Here is an 8,429-nt window from a genome sequence, read left to right on the forward strand (position 1 = left end):
CACCTCAGATTCCACTTTGAAATTCAACTACCTCCCAACTTATCTAAAACTGCAAATGTTAGATCTAACCTATTTACTTGTACCTCAAAACTTAACACCTTAAACCCTTTCTTGTTTCCAAACACAAAGACAGCCTGACTCCTATCAACTTCTAGCCTAGCTTAACTAAATCACACACACACATAAGGTAAAATTTTTAGCTCAGTGGGCGGGGGCGCGCCTGACCCGACCAAACGTAAAATGACACGCGATGTCATCAGGCGTGTGTCCTGACATCATTGCGCACTCGCGCGATATTTCGGTCAACAGGCATGTGCCAGAGTCAGCAGCGTGCCCGCCAACAATTAAAAGGCCTATTAAGGCCATTAAAAAGTTAATTGAAATGACTTTTTCGCTGCCCTTCTAATCTTACAGTTCACCTTTTTGGAAACCTCATCCACAGGCAGGATGAGGTTTCCAAAAGCAAAAGGAAAAAAAAACTTTCATTTTTCATTAATAACATGTCCCTGCTCATGTGACAGAGTCACAGGGTCACATGTTTCATTCCATTTTTTTTTTCATATATCCTTAATCGCCCGTCCAGCATGAAATTGCCTTCCAGGCACAACTGCAGGCGGCAGTAAGCTTCCCGACCACCCCCACTGAGCCCACACGCCAAGGGCAAAATTCTGCCCATAAACGCCCAGCCTTCCTTACAGAATAACACATTGTTCTCCCAAAGTATTAAAGAAAAAACATTCTCACAATGTGGAGACCAAAACTGCACACAGTACGCCAGAAGTGGTCTCAGCAAAACCCTGTACAACTCTAGCAAAACTTCTTTATTCCTGTACTCCAATCTCTTTACAATAAAGGCCAACATGCCATTTACTTTCCTAATTGCTTGCTGTATCTATATGTTAACGTTTTGCATTCCTTGTACCAGCACATCCTTTGAACATCAGTTACAGGTTTCTCTTCTATTTTTTCGATAAACATGAATAGCTTCACACTTCCCAGCGTTAGAATCAATCTGCCATCTTGCTGCCCACTCACTTAACCTGTCTATATCTCTTTGTAGCCTCTCTGTGTCTTCCCGACAGCTAACATTTCCACTTAGCTTGGTGTCATCAGCAAAGTGAAAACTGAGAAAGGGTTGTGAGGGGATTGTATGTCCTCCCCACAGCTTATCTTTCCACCTAGCTCTGTATCCTCAGCAAGCTTAGATACATTATTCTCAGCCTCTTCATCCATATCATTAATATACATTGTAAATAGCTGGGGTCCCAGCACTGACCCTTGTGGTACTCCAGTGTTCACTACCTGCCAACTTGAAAAAGTCCCATTTATGCCCATTCTCTACTCTGTTAACTAATCCTCTATCCATGCTTATATTACCTCCAAGCGCACTTATCTTGCCTATTAACCTTTTGTGTGGCACAATATCAAAAGCCTTTTCGACATTCAAGTCTACTACATCTAATGGTTCCTCTATCGGCCTTACTAGTTATACCCTCAAAAAACTAATAAATTTGTTAAACAGGATTTCCTTTTAGTAAAACCATGTTAACTTGTTCTAATCAATACTATGCTTTTCTAAGTGCATTGTTAACACTTCACAGAATCACACAGTGCAGAAGAGGCCCTTCGGCCCATCGAGTCTGCACCAACACGTGAGAAACACCTGACCTACCTACCTATCTCCATTTACCAGCACTTGGCCCATAGCCTTGAATGTTATGATGTGCCAAGTGCTCATCCAGGTACTTTTTAAAGGATGTGAGGCAACCTGCCTCCACCACCCTCCCAGACAGTGCATTCCAGACCCTCAGGGTAAAAAAGTTTTTCCTCACATCCCCCCTAAACCTCCTACTCCTCACCTTGAACTTATGCCCCCTTGTGACTGACCCTTCAACTAAGGGGAACAGCTGCTCCCTATCCACCCTGTCCATGACCCTCATAATCTTGTACACCTCGATCAGGTCGCCCCTCAGTCTTATCTGCACCAACGAAAACAACCCAAGTCTATCCCACCTCTCTTCATAACTTAAATGTTTCATCCCAGGCAACATCCTGGTGAATCTCCTCTGCACCCCCTCCAGTGCAATCACATCCTTCCTATAATGTGGCGACCAGAACTGCATACAGTACTCCAGCTGTGGCCTCACCAAGGTTCTATACAACTCCAACATGACCTCCCTACTTTTGTAATCTATGCCTCGATTGATAAAGGCAAGTGTCCCATATGCCTTTTTCACCATCCCACTAACATGCCCCTCCGCCTTCAGAGATCTATGGACACACAACGCAAGGTTCCTTTTGTTCCCCAGAACTTCCTAGTGTCATGCCGTTCATTGAATACTTCCTTGTCAAATTACTCCTTCCAAAATGTATCACCTCACACTTTTCAGGGTTAAATTCCATCTGTCACTTATCTGCCCATTTGACCATCCTGTCTATATCTTCCTGTAGCCCAAGACACTCAACCTCACTGTTAACCACCCAGCCAATCTTTGTGTCATCCGCAAACTTACTAATCCTACCCCCCCACAGAGTCATCTATGTTGTTTATATAAATAACAAATAATAGGGGACTGAGCAGATCCCTGTAGTACGCCACTGGACACTGGCTTCCAGTCACTAAAGCATCCTCCTGTCATCACCCTCTGCCTCCTACAACTAAGCCAATTTTGAATCCACCTTATCAAATTATCCTGTATCCCATGTGCATTTGCCTTCTTTATAAGTCTCCCATGTAGGATCTTGTCAAAGGCTTTGCTGAAATCCATTTAAACTACATCAACTGCACTACCCTCATCTACACACCTGGTCATCTCCTCAAAAAATTCAATCAAATTTGTTAGGCATGACCTCCCTCTGACTTCCTTAATAGATTCCTGCATTTTACCAACAATCGATCTTAAACTAACTGGCCTATAGTTATCTGTTTTCTCTCTCCTTCCTTTCTTGAAAAGCAGAGCAGAATTTACCAACTTCCATTCTGATGGGACGGTTCCCAAATCCATTGAACTCTGGAAAAATTACAGCTGCAGAGATAGTGGATGCACTGGCTATCTCCTTTAGAACCAAAGGGAGTAGTCCACCAGGCCCTGGGGATTTTTTGCATTTTAGTCCCTCAAGTTTCTCTAATACTTTTTCTTGGTTGATATTAATTGCCCTAATTTCTTCACTCTTTTCAGCCCTTTAGTTTACTGTCTATTTCTGGAATGAAATATGTGTCTTCTACTGTGAAGCCAGGTCCAAATGCCTCTGCCTTTTCCTCATACCCCATGATAATTTCTCCTGTCCCTGATTCTAAGGGACCAACATTTAGTTTAGCTATTATCTTTCTTTTTATATAAACTCTTACAATCTCTTTTTATATTACTGGCTACTTTACTCTCATTCTTTTTTCCCCCTTTTTAATCAACTTTTTGGTTGCCCTTTGCTAGTTTTTAAAACACTCCCAATCCCCAGACTTGTTACTGTTTTTTGACAATATTGTAAGCCTTTTCTTTTAATCTAATACTATCCCTAACTTCTTGAGTGAGCCAAGGATGGGTCGGTCTTGTTGAGTTTTTGTTTTTCCATGGAATGTATTTTTGTTGGACATATTTCTTTAAATGTTTCCCACTGTCCATTTACAGCAATCTTTTAGCCTATTTAGCTAATTTACCTCAGCCAGTTCTCCCCTCATACCTATGTAATTGGCTTTAAGTTTAAGATTCTTGTTTGTGATTGGAATATGTCACTTTCAAATTTAACCTGGAATTCAATGGTATTATGATCACTATTTCACAGTGGATCCTTTACTGTAACATTACTGATTATCCCATTCATTACACAATACCAGATCTAAGATAGATCCCTAGTTGCTTCCAAAACATATTGGTCCAAGAAATTGTCATGAAAATGTTCCACAAACTCATATTCTAGAGCACCCTTGCCAATTTGATTATCCCAGTCTATATGAAGGTTAAAGTCCCCCATAATTATTACTTCGCCTTTGTTGCAAGGTCCAATGATTTCTTGTTTAATACTCTGTCCAATGGTATAACTACTGTTAGGGGGCCTATAACTACTCCCACCAGCATTTTCTGGCTCTTGCCATTTTCAATTTCTACCCATACTGCTCTACTTCATGATCTTGACGCCAGATCACTTCTCTCTAAAGTCCTTATGTCATCCTTTACTATCAGGGCTATCCTTCCTCCTTTGCCATTTTGTCTGTCTTTCCAAAATAATGTCTACTCTGGAATATTCATTTCCCAACCTTGGTTACCTTGTAACCGTGTCTCTGTAATGGCGATTAGATCCAAATCACTTACCTCTATTCGTGTCACTAGTTTATCTTTCGTATTGCGGATGCTTTGTGCATTCAGATAAAGAACTTCTGATTTCATTTTTTTACTTCTATTCCCTGCAATAACCTTATTCATTGATGTACAACATTTGTTAAACCTTCTGTCCCATTCTGCTTGTCTTTGCCTCAATCTCTCTCTTTGGATTTCTAAATCTCCCTTCACCTGAACCCTACCCCCATCACCCCTCTCCTGTTAGTTTAAAGCCCTGTCCACAGGCCTAGTTACACAACTGGCCAGGACACAGGACCTAGCCCACTTCAAGTGTTGCCCATCCCAACGGAATGACTTACTCTTCTCTGAGTACTGATACCAGTGCCCCATGAATCAATAGCTTTTATTGATCGCTTTGTAGCCAGGAATTGCTTATTGTTGGCTTCTACTTGATCAGGTGACTTAAGAATTTGATTAATCATTTTTCTGCCAGCTACTCATTCTTCAGATACTCAGGTTTTATTACTTTTGTTTACATTTAGTTAGTTGAATATTTGGTTAATTTAATAGATAAGTGGATATTTCAGCCAATCACAATATTTTGTATGTACACAAATTATGCCTGTAGAAGATGTAACAGTAATGATGCATGCTAGAAGTTATTTTAATTATATATTGAGATAAATTTTGCATAAGGCATGGATATCCTGTGCACAAACCTTGTTGAAGGGATTTTGGGTCACAGTTTTGAGCCAACGTTTACCATTGTAAATTGCTATGTCACTATTTAATTCTTAGACGTACATAAGGAGGCCATTCAGCCCATCATGCCTGCAACAGTTCTCTAAAAGGAGCTGTCAACCATATCACTGTTTGATGGTTTTCACCAGCTGGTGGCACTTTGGAGCACATTTCTAAGGTCTCTTCCCACTCCATTCGTTCATCTTGTACAATAAAGAACCTTCTATTTTTCAATTTACTAAAAAATTATAAAAACTGCATATATGTGGGTATAATTTAAGAAGAATACCAGAAGGCCAGGAAAGAAACTGAAAAAATACACTCAAGCTATCTACATGAATATTGTCTAATGAGCTCATCGCCTCTAAAACACAAAAATATTTACAACTCATTTGCACTAACCATTCATAAGAAGTTTGAAAACAAAGTATTGAACAAAAAGTTTTAAAAACACTGTTTCAGTAGTTCCAGTAAACTGTTGAAAGGACCGTACATGGTTCAGATAGACTGCAAGGATCACTAATTATTTCAAACACTTGCAGTCACTAACTTACCTTATTGTGCACCTAGGTAGCCATCAAGTATGAGCATGTGACATTCACCAGTTTGCTCGACGTCTTTAGTGGCTGGTAGGCAACGTAAAAGATACACAATATTATAGATTATTCCTGCAAAATACAGGTACATACATTTTAAAGAAATTTCACTTTAGATGGTCAATCAAAACTTAGCAGTGGCCTCCTCCCAAGGGTGCTAAGGTAACGAATGGGACATTTATGTACAATTCACGAATTTAACAGCACAGAGACAGGCCATTCAGCTTAACGGGGTGCAAAGGAGACTCATCTTCCCTGTGCCTTGTAGCCAGAACGTGCTGTTAGGACCACACAGATGAGGTTGCAGACTTTAGGCAGGGTAGATCAAATATGATCCCTTTTTAAATTCCAGGATCTGCAAACTTAAATTCTTTAAATTAACTGCTTTGTGGATGCAAAGTCTGAAGGAACTAAGCAGATTTATAGACTCACAGCTACTTTTTGCCTTCCCCAGTGCCTTGTGTTATGTATCCAGTGCTTTAATGCACATGTCCATTCCCACCAAAGTCAGCCCAATCAATCCTGTGCAGTTGCTCGATTGATGGACAACATCACTGATCAATGAAAAGCTCCCCAGCCTTCGCCGCTCACGCCCACTTGTCACTGGCTGAGGAACTAAGCTGGAGGTAGTAGGAAACTTCATTTATTGAGTTCACTTATTAGCAGGACAATTGATGAATGATGCACAGCATTGACATTTTATATAGAAAAGGGCGTAGGCCCCTGGTGTTTTGCACCTTGTGCACCCCTTTTCCCAGGCCCTGGATGGCCATGTTGCCTTCACAGCTCACAACTTATGCTTCACCTGTGAAAATGACAGCTAATGAAGACAACATTAGGGTGAGCGTGGCCAGAAATTGCTGGGGAAGTTGCGAAAAAAAAACTTATGTACTTATATAGTGCCTTCCACGTCCAGCCCATGAAGTACTTTTGGAAGTGCAGTCCACACTGTTGTAAGGTAGTGATGTTGGGTCGAGCGATAAAGGTTGACCAGGAGGGCTGCCTACAGCCCCAAGAACGTCTAATGTTGCGCTGATGCCAACCAAAGTCACCCTCACTCACTCACTTGTGCAGTGTCCCAGTGATTTGTGTGCATCATCACGTTTGAATCAATGCAGTGTGGCCCCACACACATGCAGTCTGGCGAGTCTGCACCGTTGCTCAAAAGGGGGTTTTTATGCAGTCTATTCTGCTTGCACAAGTGAGCACCCTTCTCCGGGTACCAGGCTTGCACGGGTGCAAGCCGCTTTTCTCAACACCCATCCTCACAATGCAAGAGTCCAGTCACTATCTCCCTGCCGACCGCACCACTTCAACACCGTGACTGAGTCCACACGAAATTTTTTTTTATCCTTTTTTTCGCTCCCAGCTCAAACATTACAAAAATAAAAAGGACCCTCCAGCGCTGGGACAGTTGCAGCTGGAGTCGGGCTCGGCTCGGTTTAGTGAGGGGGAGAGAGGTACCTCGGGTTCGTGTCAGTCACAATCATCCCCTTCTCCGGGGGTCGGGGGGGGGGGGGTGGGGACGCCAGGACTTGTTTATATAAAATTGGTAACTGAAAACGGACGGCGCTCACTCGTTATTTAATTTTACCATTTCGCATTTTGATTGATGAACTTTTTTTCACAACAAGAAGCCCGACTTTACCTCTTGAGTTGACGGAGGCTGCCTGATCGCCCTTCAAGCTGCCGTTACTGATTGAGTCGCTCGAGCCACTTATCCTGCCATCGCTCCGGCCCCCCCCCCTCCGAGGTCGAGCCGGCCGCGGCTTTCAAAAGCTCATTTAAATACTCATTTAAATACGTGGTTGCGTCACGCGGCCACGCATCGCCGTTTCTCTCCCTCCCCCACCACAACGGGCGCTATGCGCGTCTCCCTGCGTCCCTTTGGGGAGGAGGGGGGGGGGGAGGGGCAAGTTGGCAGCATCTTTGCAATTTTAACGTGAGCCCTCCTATTGGCAAGTGGGCCGGGAAAACCTAACGTTGCCAGCAATAATTCAACGACAATTTGCATTTATATAGGAGGAGGTGGCGCCCCTGCCTCTGAGCCAGAAGCTCCCAGGTTCAATATAAAATGTTTTGAGCATTGGTGTAGTATATGAATAAATTTACTTTGCTTGGAAAAAAAAATAAAAGCAAAATACTGCAGATGCTGGAAATCTAGAACAAAAACAAAAATACCTGGAAAAACTCAGCAGGTCTGACAGCATCTGCGGAGAGGGACACGGCTGACGTTTCGAAACGTCAACTGTATCCCTCTCCGCAGATGCTGTAAGACCTGCTGCGTAGCCCCAGGTTCAAGTCCCACTTGGAGACTTGATGGCCAAGGAAGGTGCATTCATAACTCCACCGAACAGGTTGAATATCAACTTGTAAATCCTTCCCGCACACACCAATGACAGGCGATAGGAGGAGAGATTCCTGGTCAGCCATATGATATGAAGAAATTGGAGTCTCTGCCATCACTTAAAAGTTGCCACAGCACTTGGACGGGGGAGGGGGTTCTTGATGGGGGGAGGAATATTTTCAGTCTTTTGTTTGATAAATCGAGTTTGTTCTGGTGACTTGCAATAGACATTTGTGAAAAGAAAATCACTTTGCACCCGTCTAACTGCAACCAGCAAAGGAAACAAAGATGCGCCAAACATATATTCAATTTTCTTGCAAAATTCGGGCTTTTTCTTCCCTCATAATCTCCCAATAGAAAAACAACATAGGGGTCCATCAATCAGTGTGTAATATATCTTTAAGAATAATACTTGTTAAGGAAGATCACATGATCTTTAGTACCCATTAGGAGAATAGCACGGGCTATCTC

General features: G+C 42.5%; 1 protein-coding gene across 2 annotated transcripts in view; it reads right to left on the reverse strand.

The window, feature by feature from the left end:
* Nucleotides 1-7,358, reverse strand: part of LOC144687784 (protein-tyrosine sulfotransferase 2-like) — a 113,675-nt gene extending 106,317 nt beyond the window's left edge. For both annotated transcript variants that reach the window (XM_078554288.1, XM_078554287.1), the window contains exons 1-2: nucleotides 7,260-7,358; nucleotides 5,570-5,641 (exon numbers count right to left, since the gene is read on the reverse strand). The gene's annotated coding sequence lies outside the window, so the exon portion shown is untranslated. The remainder of the gene's footprint in view (nucleotides 1-5,569; nucleotides 5,642-7,259) is intronic.
* Nucleotides 7,359-8,429: the final 1,071 nt, after the last annotated feature.

Source organism: Cetorhinus maximus, chromosome 12 (genome assembly GCF_964194155.1).
Source record: "Cetorhinus maximus chromosome 12, sCetMax3.hap1.1, whole genome shotgun sequence".
NCBI classification, from domain to species: domain Eukaryota; kingdom Metazoa; phylum Chordata; class Chondrichthyes; order Lamniformes; family Cetorhinidae; genus Cetorhinus; species Cetorhinus maximus.